Consider the following 12325-nt stretch of genomic DNA (forward strand, 5'->3'; position numbering starts at 1 on the left):
CCTAATTGTAAATTAATAGTAGCCATACTAGCTCCGAAAAGTTTTGTCTATGAGAGGATAAGGACATCGGGATTTTCTTTCCCAATCAAGGACAACAGATGGCGAAGTGTTGAGGGTTTCCGGCATCCTTGATAGTTCCAAGCGAGGATTGTACTCATTGTGACATTGGGGGGCTAACTTGGGTCAGCCACCTCCACCCTTCGTCCATGTATATTACGATATCGTACATATGCATATCTACGAATATAATTAATCGTAATGCTGTGAGTTATTATGAATTTGAAACAAGTTGTTAGGAGTTTGTATCGATTGGATTTCCCCTTCTGTTACACTTGGTACAGTCAGTGATTGAGCACGAGATCGTCATACGAAATAAGCTTCAGAAGTCTTGACTCGTGACCAGCCTCTTTTTGTGTGTGAGATGTGGTATATGGATGATGTAGATAGATGATGGTCATTGAACAAAAAAAAGCGTATCAAAACCTAATTATCTCTCAATAAGTAAATGATGAGTATGATATCGTACCACTTTTAAGTGTATGTTTATATGAATGACAGGACTGGAAAGGGGGTTTGAGGGATTAAAAACTATAATTGTAGAGATTTTAGATTATAATGCTAAACTAAACTAAACTAACTAAACTTATACTAAAGCTAAGAATTGGAAATAGGGAGAGAATATGAGAGAGATAGATTCAAGAGATTCAAATCCACCAATGCTTTTGATTCAATGACTTTTTGCTTCATGTTGTTCTCCAAGTAGACTACAATCGGGCAATCGAAATGAGTGCCGATGCCTTTTGGGTGAAACATCGTTAAACAATTAACTCTACTTAAGGTTGTTCCTATGTTCATGTTACTAGTATCTTCTTTCCTTTTATGTGAGCTTGGACAGCTATTCAATGAATCACCATCTAAGGTAAACACAAGGAATACTTCCCTTACTCTAAAACACTACACAATTAGAAGAAAAGTAGAGAATAATAGTATAATATTCAATTACAATAAATAAAACTCTATTCTAGCATTATATTCAATTGCAATAAAAATAAAAGCATGTTACTAGCAAATATTCAATTGCAATAAATAAAACCCTAAACTAGCATGTTATTCAATTGTAATAAATAAAACCTTTAATCTATACTTCCATCCCCCTGTGGGCAATATAACTAATAATTAAAAACATAAAGAACTAACCCGATTGAAGAACACCATAAACCGGAAGAATCATTAAACCTTAAGCACCGGGCTCATCTCCTCCCTTGAAGGAGAAGATTAGCCTTCCATATAGAAGGAAGAACACGAAGAACGAGAAGAAGAAGAGTCAAAGAACATAAGACTAGAAAGACTAATTTATTAAGACTCAACTAGTTAAAACCGATCTTTTATTATTAATCTCTCTCTGCCTCAAGTTCTGGAGACAAGAATATAAGTGAATTGGCCAATTACATGAGGCACTTAGGTCCTCTATTTATAAGGGTTACAATGAGCTCTAAAAGCATTCCAAACCGTCATTTATTTCCTAATACAAATAGACTTCTTCCAGAGTCTGACTTCGTCTTCAAAACTGAGAAGGAATTGGCTACAGTGTCAATTCATGCGTCTGGACGCATTATTTATGCATCCCAGACTTAATAAATGCATCTGGACGCTCGATCTATGCGTCCCAGACTTGATCAATGCGTCTGGACGCTCAATCCATGCGTCCCAGACGCATAAGCCTATTTTCTCTCTTTTGCTCTATCCTTCTATCCTCTTTTGAGGGCTTTGGTCCAAGTAATGAATCCTTTGGCCTTGGGCTTCCAAATAGGCTTAAAATAGGTCCAAGTCGCATCTTTAATAGCTCCAATTCCTTGTCCTTCTCCATGATTGTCCACGGGCTTCCCATGTGATTCTTAATGCTCCGAATTGCTCCATTTTATCACTTTTTCTCTAATATTCTACAAAACTCTCTTTTTCACCTGTAGAATCTTAAAACACAACTTATAAACATTATTAGTCCACTAAGATGGCTAAACGAGAGGCATAATCGAGGGTTAAATAGCATTTTTGAGCACTTATCAACTCGCATCACCCTGTTGATGTTGCCCCCCATTAGTTAATGGCTTAATCTTGGAACCACATAGTCAGTAGTTGAGGTAGTCGATGAGAGATTGACTATTACATGTTCCTAAGTAATGTGAGTTAACTGAATGTCTTCAACACCGAATACAAGTCTAACTCCTGAACTTCCTTGAATTCTAGCATATGTTCCTAGAGAGATATTTGGTGCAAATAAGTCTGTCAGTGTTTCCACCTGCAGGACAGGTGGCTATGTAGCTCTTATCACCTCTGATTTTGGTGCCAAAGTGAGTTGTTCGTTAACTACGTCATTCCCTAAGAGCTCTTCAATGGAATTCAACATGTAATCTTCAATGAATCTCACAGTATTTACACCATTGCTATCCCCCCCCCCCTCTGCATTTGTGATCTGGCCTTGAGCTTGATTTGCATTGTTAGTTTCAGTCCTCTCCATTGAAATTTGAATTATTCTTGGTGAAGTCTCAATGATATCTTGAGCGGGTATACCGCATGGGTGCTTTGAAACAACCCCCATATCAGTTGGGGGAGTTATGTGTCTCTTCCCCCTTTTATTGCTTCTAGTTGAGAAGTCGATCGACGGCTCATAGTCGGTAGTCCAAGAGCAGTGGTAGATGGGAGAACATAAAGATGTTGATTATGAGATGCATTTGTCGGTGGAAGCACATTGGATTCCTGTTTGTGAATCAGGGGCTGTGCTTGGAAGCCCATGTGATAAGTGGGGCAGATTATGATATGAAGTCCAGAGGATCGTGAGAGTCCACGACCTCTATAAGCCCCAACCCATCGTTGAAAATAGCTTCCACGTCGCACGGTTACTGTTAAAGAATTGTGATTTTCCATAGCACCACGTGTCTCTCGCTCTGTGGTCCTAACCCTAGCTGTAAGGACCTGTGTTTGTCGCCGGTCTCCGAGCCAAAATGACCTGACTTCCACTTCCAACAGTTGTTATTGTTACATGCGCTGCTAGTTGTTTGTGGTCGGTCTGCTCCTACGGCTTCCAAGTCCGCACGAGAAACTTCATTGTTTGCTTGTTGGTGGTTGAGGGTTGCATTCGGTTCTTGAATGCGCAAAGGACATCTCAGTAAGTCATGTCCCATAATCATGCAAACCTAGCAAAACATGCTCGGAAGCTGTTGGTATGCAAAGCGAACAACCTGTTCGACTCCCACTCCATTTGTTACGCTAACACCAGCTGGAATGATTGCGGTGAGTTCAAACCTAGCTTGGTTGCGGAACCCTTCACTTGTAGTGGGTAGTTGTTGATTCAGGAGGATGGTGACTACCTGAACAATATCATGCAGGATGTGTAGTATTCAATCTTGACGATTACGCATGTAAGGCATGTTGGTAAGTGTAAACCATATGTCGAAATAGTCGAAATGAACCCACTCCATTGGGTAATCATGTTGGAAAGGAATCAGCAGTAGAAGTTGGCCAAAAATAGCCCATGGTACCTCCAGCAAGATCCTATCATAGTCCTTTCTCCTTATGAAGTTGAAGAGAAATATTTTCTCAGTGATTGTGACAATAACTAGTGTGTTGAAAAGCCTCCAGCTGATTCCTCACTGCATTGATGATTTAGATCGGTGTTTTCCCTGTGGGTATAGTACCAACGTACGTCCAAGTAGTGTATACCGAGTACATGAGCTTCATCTTCTTGATTTTCTTCCTCTATAAACCTCATAGTTAGGGTTTTGGATATTGAGAAACTCTTGCCAAAACTCTCAATTACTTCATCAGTCATGGTCTGCATCAAAAAGTATGATATCTACTTAATGATTAGAATGTTTTTTTTGGGTGGCTCGACGATGTGATAGTTTGGAGTGGGGAACTGTATATAAGACTTTAAAAAATGGTAGAAAACGTAGAGTTTGGACAGTAGGTGAATATAAAATACTAAAATGAGTTTGTTTCGTGGTAAGAGGTCGAGATAGTACAATGTATATGTTCTTTTGTTGAACTGTTCTTAATCGAAACTATAACTCTTGTTGTTGGCTTTGGAGTGCCGCTTTACTATTGTGTACTTTGTTTCCTTTGTTGTCTTGTTGATTCACCTCACTTATTCCCTCTGTGGTGTGCATTTATTGCTGTGTACATGTTCACTTGAATTTTTCTGTTGTTGCTTTGTTAACATCACCTCACTTTTTCCCTCTATGTTGTGCCTCCATTGTTACTTTGCACGCCCCAAGTTATGCCTTTTTCTAATAAGTACTTTTGTTTGTGTTTATTTTTGAATTATAGTAAATGCTTGATTTCTTAACTTCTTGTAGTAGTATGGTATGTGCACTAAGGGTGTTCATGGGTCGGTCTAGTTCGGTTTTTATCGGTTTCGGATTCGGTTATATTTTTAACGGTTCTTATCGGGTTTAGTTATATCGATTTTTTTTTCTTATATTTAGAAAACCCGAAACCATGCCCATTAATTAAGTTGGTTCCGGTTCCTTCTCGGGTTATGCATGATTATTACTAAAATTACATTTTTAATCACGTAGCCGATATAAAAGTTGGTTTTTAGTGGGCGACAATAACACTTGTAATGGTCCTAAATTCAATAATTTTTAAAAGTTCTCTAAAAACTTTAAATAAATCTCATAAATCATATGTACGCATGTATTAACTTGCATTTTAAATCGAACACGTGTCATTATACTATACGTACATACATACGTCATATATAAATATATATCACACACTACATTATTAGCATTGCACGCATTTATTATCATATATATACAAGTATACACATGTAATATATCAAACACGTGCACTTATACAAATATTATAATGTACACGTTTATTAGTTAATATATATACAGTGTATTAATTAATTCATAGTATACGTGCGTGTAGTTGTTGACATGATTTTTAATATTTATAATACACATGTTCAATGTAATGTTACAAAATATGCATTTAATAATATACATTCACTATTATGCTACCTTTATATATTTAGTAGACTTTTACACTTAAAAAAACAAACAAACTATATATTATAATGTTTGGGTTTGCATTTATTTAATATAATATAATACTAAACTTTATATATCAAAATCATAACTAATCTAAAGATGAATTGGAAAATAAAGCGGAAATTAAATCCAAATAACTAATCTATATCAAACCACAAACCCAAAATTCAATCAGAGCAAACCTTTCGAAAGACCATAGCCATTAAAGTACCCAATCAAAAATTAACCAATCTGGAAATTAGTCCTGAAATTAAGACATACCTCAACCCGTATCAGCCTTATTTCGAATAGCTAAACAATAACTGATTAGCTAAACCATAAAGATTGCCATATCACTGATTAGCTAACCCATATCACATCTAGTCAACCCATATCTTTATTCGGTTATGCGTTCATTGTTTATTAATTAGGAGAATTGGTGGTCCAAGTCCTTTATGTTCACACCATATGATCAATCAGTTTCTATATTAATTTCTTGTCTGTCCTGGTCTCATGTATTGCACGTTTTCTGGAGTGACTGTGTGTACCTAACAGTAATCAATTTTACAAGTGCAGCTACTGTGAGATTTGATACCTGAATGCTAGTAATCGAGAACTCAGTGCATCCAATGAAGTTCAGCTCCCCTTGGAAAATGCTGACCCACCACCAATTGATCGAAGAGAAAGCTTTCCGCCAATTGCTTCAGTTTTCTTTTCAGGAACTGAAGTCGGCAACTGGGAACTTCAGACCTGATAGTATTATAGGGGAAGGGGGATTTGGATTTGTTTTCAAAGGATGGATAGAGGAGAACAGTCCTGCCCCTGCAAAACCTGGTTCAGTTGTCACAGTTGCAGTTAAAAAGCTTGAAGACAGATGCTCTTCAAGGCCACAAAGAGTGGGTGGTTAGTATATTGTCTTTTTGTTAGTAGTTGATTTTATAATAAAGGAGAAAGCAAAATTATCTCTAATAGTCATAGTGTAGATGATAACTTCCTAAATGCAGGCCGAGGTTGACTTCCTTGGGCAGCTTCACCACCCTAACCAAGTTAAGCTAATTAGATACTATATTGAGGATGATCAGCGACTGCTCATCTGTAGATGTTTGTTGTTCACTAGACAATGACCTGATGATTTATGTGGTAAGGAATGGTTGCACTCTTCTTGGGGATAAGAGTTGCCTACGTATCAAGTTTCTTGGGGTAAACTTGAATCAAACCTTACGTAGTTCATCTCTCTCTATTTATAGATGTTTGAGCTAACCTTCCATATTTGCTCTAGACAGTTATGAAGTGTAGATCCACCTTGTGTGCTATCTTGATGATTCTCCATTACTCTGCTGTTACAAAGTTAATGTCTCCTTGATTGTGGCGTTGATTGAGCTCCAAGATTGTGCTACTTAATTTGCTTCCATAAATGGCTATAACTGATGCTGTGGATGACCTGGGTGTTGGGTCGTGGGTACGATCTGACGGTGTGGGACGAGCTAAAGGAGGACGACGACCTGGTATGTGGACACGTGTACTATAGTGTGGAACGGAGGGTACTTACACAACCCCTTTTATTTTTTTATCCGTTCTTTAGACAACTGTTGTGTGGAAAAAAGATGGTTTTAAAAATAAAGTTTGAAAACACGTGTCTGACAGCTGTTTGTTTTGAATTTAGGTTTCGGAAAATGTGCTGGAACAGTTGGGTTTTGAAACATGGGCCCAAATCACGGCAATTTTGTAGGCTAGTCATGATTGTGCTTGCTTGGGAAACCGAAATGGTTTGTTTTCTTTCGAGGTTTGTGTGTTTGAAGGGTTTTGTTTTGGGCTTCTTCTCATTTTCACTCTATCTTTAGAAGTCAGGAGCGAAGAAAAAGAAAAAGAGCAGAGAGAAAGAACAAACTGTAAGTTTACGATTTTCTTTTTCAGGTTCGTTCTTTGACTCTAAAAAAAGTTTGATCTTTTGTTTATTTCTGCATTCGTAATGTCTGCTACTAGTAATAGCTTGAGTGGTGAAGTTGAAAATGATGAATGGAGAGAGAGAACAGTAAGTGATGAAGAGGAAGATGTTAAAGTTAGGGCTCATAGTAGTTATGAGACTTCATCGTCTCCACTGTTGGAGATGAGGGCTGAGGATGCAAGGAGGCCTAGGTCGGAGGATTGTTATGCTTCTTTGAGGGAGGAGTTTGGTTAGGTGAAAGCCGACCTGACCATGTACGACTTGAGTAGGGAGAGGAATATGTTTAGTAGTGAATATGTTTCTTGGGGTAGAGGAGTAGTTGTTTGTTATGGACAGTTGAAGGCTGGGATGAGGTTGCCTTTTTCCGTCTTACTGTGGAGGTGCTGAATTTTTTGGGAAAAGCCCCTTGTCAGTTCGTAGGGAACAGTTGGAGGATTTTCCATGTGTTTGATTTGTTGAATGATAGGGGCTATAACATCTGCTTATTAGATGTGTTGGAGCGTTTTGTTGTGAGGAGGTTGGGTGCTCTAAACTTCAATTTTCAGGTTGGTAAGGGGAAATCTCCTGTTATCGTAGGGGTAAATAAGGAGGATTGGGGGCGTAGGCCATTGTTGGTTGTGGGTAGATATTGTCCTCCTTGTTGGGAGTTGGCAAATCGTGTTGTACAGTTTGCTGGTAGGTCGTTGATTTTAGATCATAATATGTGTATGGTATATTATGATTTGGACGTTCTGACTTATTTGTTTTGTTTTTGCAGAGGTTTCTATTCGTGGTCTTACCAAGACCAGTGCTATAGAAAGGTTTGTTTGTTTGAGCTGGGAGGAGAAACAAACTTTGTTGGGGGAGGTTGCTCATTATTTTAAGAGGCGCGGAGGAGAGAAAATTAACCGTAAGAAGTTGGAGCAAAAGGAGAGGGCTCGCAAGGCTGTCGTTGTTCTCTTTGATTCTAGATCAGATCTTGCCATGGAGAGGGAAAGCCAAAAGAAGGCACCTTACGGAATGAGAAATCGAATGAGAAATGCCGAGGGGCCGGTGATAGCCGCTTCGGGGCGATTAGGACGGGCGGCGGGTTGCTGAAAAGATGTTCTCGCATCCGGACGCCTCACGAGGTGGGTGATGTGGACCGTTTGGCATCCCAACGTTCCGAGCTGGGAGATGGAGGACGTTCTGCATCCAACCGTTCTGAAGCGAGTGCTGGAAGTGCTGGTGGTCTTGCTGTTGATAATACTGGTGGAAGTGCTGGTGGAGATGGTGATACTCCCACTTCGTTTCGGAGGCCTAATATGAAGAGGCGCTCTGAAGTGGTTGAGACGGAGGGGGCTAAGAGGTCCCGAATTAAATCTGAGGAACGACCTAGCTAGTACTGTAGAAGGTTGTACTTCTTTAGGTCAGGCATTGTTGAAGAAAATGGACTTGAGTGAGTTGGCTGTTGACGCTGGGGTAGCTGAGGCCCATGGTAAGAAGAAGGTTGGTGATGGTGAGCCTGCTGCTCAGCAGCGCAAGGAATCAGGGAGTGTGGCCCTAGGTGACAAGAGTGGAGATGATGTTCTGAGTAGGCTTGTCATGTATGAGGACCCTGCGAGTTGGCTGAAGAAGTTTGTGAAGAATGGGGACTGCAGTTTCAAGTCCTCATTGGTTGCTGGAGAGCATTATTCTTGATGGAGATAGGTGTAAGCTGGATGGTAAGAGTCTGGAGGTGAACTTGAAGGAGATTAATCGATCGCTGTGCTTTGTGAGTGTTTTTCCGTTCTGATTTTGTTCTCTTTGGGCTTTGTCTATATTGGTCCGATCTAATCTTAATTTGTTATTTGTCAGGTTTTGGCCATGTATAAAAAGTTGAGGGAGATGAAATCTATCTCCGATCTGTACAAGAAGGAGTTGGATGCCACTAAGGAGGCTTATGGCAAGCTGGTTACCGAGTAACAAGTGGAGAGGGCTGAGGTCGTAGGGTTGAGGACTCAGGTGCAAGAGCTTGGTGGGAAAGTGGCTCTGTTGTAACCCTCTCTTGACTCTTCGAGGCTGGAGGTTCAGTAGTGGGTTGCTGAGTGCAAGAAGGCGCGGGCCATTGCTGAATGAACTGAGTCTGAATATAACAACTTGGTGGATTTGGTGGAGGGTGGTGATACTTACGTTATGGTGGATGATTTTTTGGAGCTAGATCGTAAGTATCAGATCCTCAAGATGTCAGTTGAACGTGGGGCTGCAACAGTGCCTGCTGAAGATACCGGTGCAAATGCTAGTAGACGATCTGATCTGCCATCCGATCTGGGTGCTGCTCCAGCTACCTCTCCTGATGATGTTGTCAAAGATGTGTTGAATGGTTGTGATGATTCGGTGATCAGTTCTGGTGCTGTAGATGGCTCAGAGTTGGAGCTCTTGAACGTAGATCAAGCTTCGCATATTGTGTAATTGGAGCTTCTCTGGTTTGAGTTTTATATGCAGGTTTCTTTGAACAATATTCAAACATTTGTGCTTTTGCTACTGATAAATAATATTTTTGATGATGGGGATACTGAGGTCGTTTTCCTGGGATGACTTGGGGCCCTCCAATATCTAACCAAATTTATATTTAAGTAGAAATATTTAAATTACTTACTTGTTGAGATTGTCTTTGAGGTTTGCATGCATGTGATTGCTTTTGTTGTCTTTGTTTGTTGTTTGACGACTTGTGTTGTATAGCGGTAGCATTGATGAACTGTTGAACTTGGGTAGGTCGTCTGGTTGTAACAGGTCGTAGAGCTTTTGTGTACGACCTGGTAGATTTGCGTAGTTGCCACCTAGGCTTTGCCATGTTTAGGTGTGTAAGTCGTTCCTTTTAGGGGAACCTCTTATAATTAGCCTTTGAATGGCCATTATAGTTGAGTCTAACTTAAACCATTTCGAGGTTGTAAGTTAACTTGGGGTCCTTTTGGGGGTCCCATAGATTGTAATTGTCTGATAATTGGCCTTTGAGTGGCAATTACAATTGAATCATACTTAACCCAGGCGTTGGTGTTAAGTTGATTTAGGTTCCTTTTGGGGGACCTTGGTTTGAATTGATTGATAATTAACCACTACGAGGTTGTTGTATTTGAGTCGTTCTTGGCTCCTCCTTTGATGTACGACCTGACATTGTGATGTTGTAGGTCGGGTTACGTAGTGCAAGATGCATGGTACTCATGTAATGCAAAAAATGACATCTGTACTCGAAATGTTGATGAAATTTTATTCATATTGACCTATATATCTAGAGAAAAACTTATTGATAAAATCGCTTTAGGAGAGCTGTATTCCAAGGTCAGGGAAGCATGTCACCGAGTTGAGTTTTGATCCAGTACGCTCCGTTTCCAACAACTCTGTCAACTATATATGGTCCCTCCCAAGTTGGGTCGAGTTTAGCTGGTGCTAAAGTCTTTTTAAGGACTAGGTCACCAGCTTGGAAAGATATTGGGATGACCTTCTTGTTGTATGATCATTGGATTGTCTGGTGGTACCGAGCTAGGGATATTGCAGCTGTTTATCTTCGCTCTTCTAGGAGATCGACTTCTTTGGCTAAGATGTTGTCATTGTCTCCTGATTTGACGATGTCTGAGCGTGTGGTTGTGATTGTGAGCTCTGATGGTATTAGTGCTTTTGTTCCGAAGCAAAGTGTGAAAGGAGACTTGTTGGTACTAACTCTGGCTGTTATTCTGTATGCCCATAGAATGTTCTCGAGTTGCTCTGGCCATTGGCTTTTCTTGCTCTCCAATTTCTTTTGAAGATTTTCTTTGATAGCTTTGTTTATGGCCTCTGCTTGGCTATTGCTTTGTGCATATCTAGGTGTAGAAAATGCTTGAGTGATACACCATTTTTGTAGAAAAGCTTTGACTTGTGTGCCAGCAAATTGGGTTCCGTTGTCCATGACAAGGGTGTTGGGTAGACCAAATCTTGTGATGATATTGGTCCATATGAAGTTGATGACATTGACTTCCTTGACTTGGACTAATGGGATTGCTTAAACCCACTTGGTGAAGTAATTTGTGGATGCTAGGATGTATTTGAGCCCTGTTTTCTTTTGTGGGATGAATGATCCCATGATGTCTAGCCCCCACATGTGGAAAGGCTATGGGCTGGCAATATTGATCAATTCTCTTGCTGGACTTAGGTGGTTGTGGCCAAATGTTTGACATTGGTGGCATTTAAGAACGTACCTTTTGCCTCGATATGCATGTCTAGCCAATAATACCCTTAGGCTATTGCTTTATGTGCCAAAGATCTTGCTCTTGCATGGTTTCCACATTCACCTTTGTGGATTTCGTCGAAAATGAGCTGGCCTTCTCGCAGAGTTATGCACCTTAGGTGGGTCCTCCTGCGGATTTGCGGAACAATCGTCCGTTGATTACTGTGTATCTTGGGGCTCGAAATTGTATTGCACGAGCATTCTTTGCCTCTGCCGGGAGCTCACCCTGTAAAATGTACTTCTGGAATGAGCCTATCCAAGATTGAGTGATTTCTTCTTCGGATGAGGGCTGAAAGTCAGTGAGGCTATTGACACTTTCTTTCTGGTATGCAGGTCTTTCCAGGATGTCAATGTAGACTGTGTTGGGGCAAACCTCTTGTGTCTTTGAGGCTAAGAAAGCTAGACTGTCTGCATGTCTGTTATCTTCCCTAGGAATGTGCTCCAATGAGAACGTTTTGAATGATCTGATAAGGTTACTGACGACTTGAGCATACTTTGCAAGGTTTGCTCCATTCGTGACATATTCCTTGGTGATCTACTTGACTATTAGCTATGAGTTACTGTAAGCTTTAAGCTTTGGGACTTGTAGTTGTTGTGCCATGCGGAGGCTTGTGATCAATGCTTCGTACTTCATTTCATTGTTGGACGTTGCGAAATCGATCTTGATTGATTTTTGTAGCTAGGTGCCTTCTGGTGAAGTTAACACAACCCCCAGTCCACTGCCGTTGTTGTTGCACGCTCCATCTACGTAGAGGTGCCATGTGTCTGGGGTGGCTGGTTGATGGAGTGAAGTGATAGGCTCGGGTTCCTAGTTGACGTCTTCGACGGGAAAGTCCGCAAGGAAATCAGCAACGACCTGTCCTTTGCGAGACGTTCTAGGAACGAACTCTATGTGGTGCTCTCCGAGCTCTTCAGCCCACTTGGCCATTTGAGCGGTTTTGTTGTTGGAACTCAATACTTGCTTGATGGGTACATCGGTGATGACCTTAATGCTGTGAGATTGGAAGTAAGGTCGGAACTTCCGAGCTGAGTAGAGTAAAGAAAGCATCATTTTCTCCATTAAAGAATAGTGCTTTTTTGAATTTGCCAACATCTTGCTGGTGAAGTAGACTGGCTTTTCGAGTCCTTCGTGCTCGCGAAAAAGAACTA

This window comes from Coptis chinensis, chromosome 7 (genome assembly GCF_015680905.1).
Source record: "Coptis chinensis isolate HL-2020 chromosome 7, ASM1568090v1, whole genome shotgun sequence".
Classification (NCBI taxonomy): Eukaryota; Viridiplantae; Streptophyta; class Magnoliopsida; order Ranunculales; family Ranunculaceae; genus Coptis; species Coptis chinensis.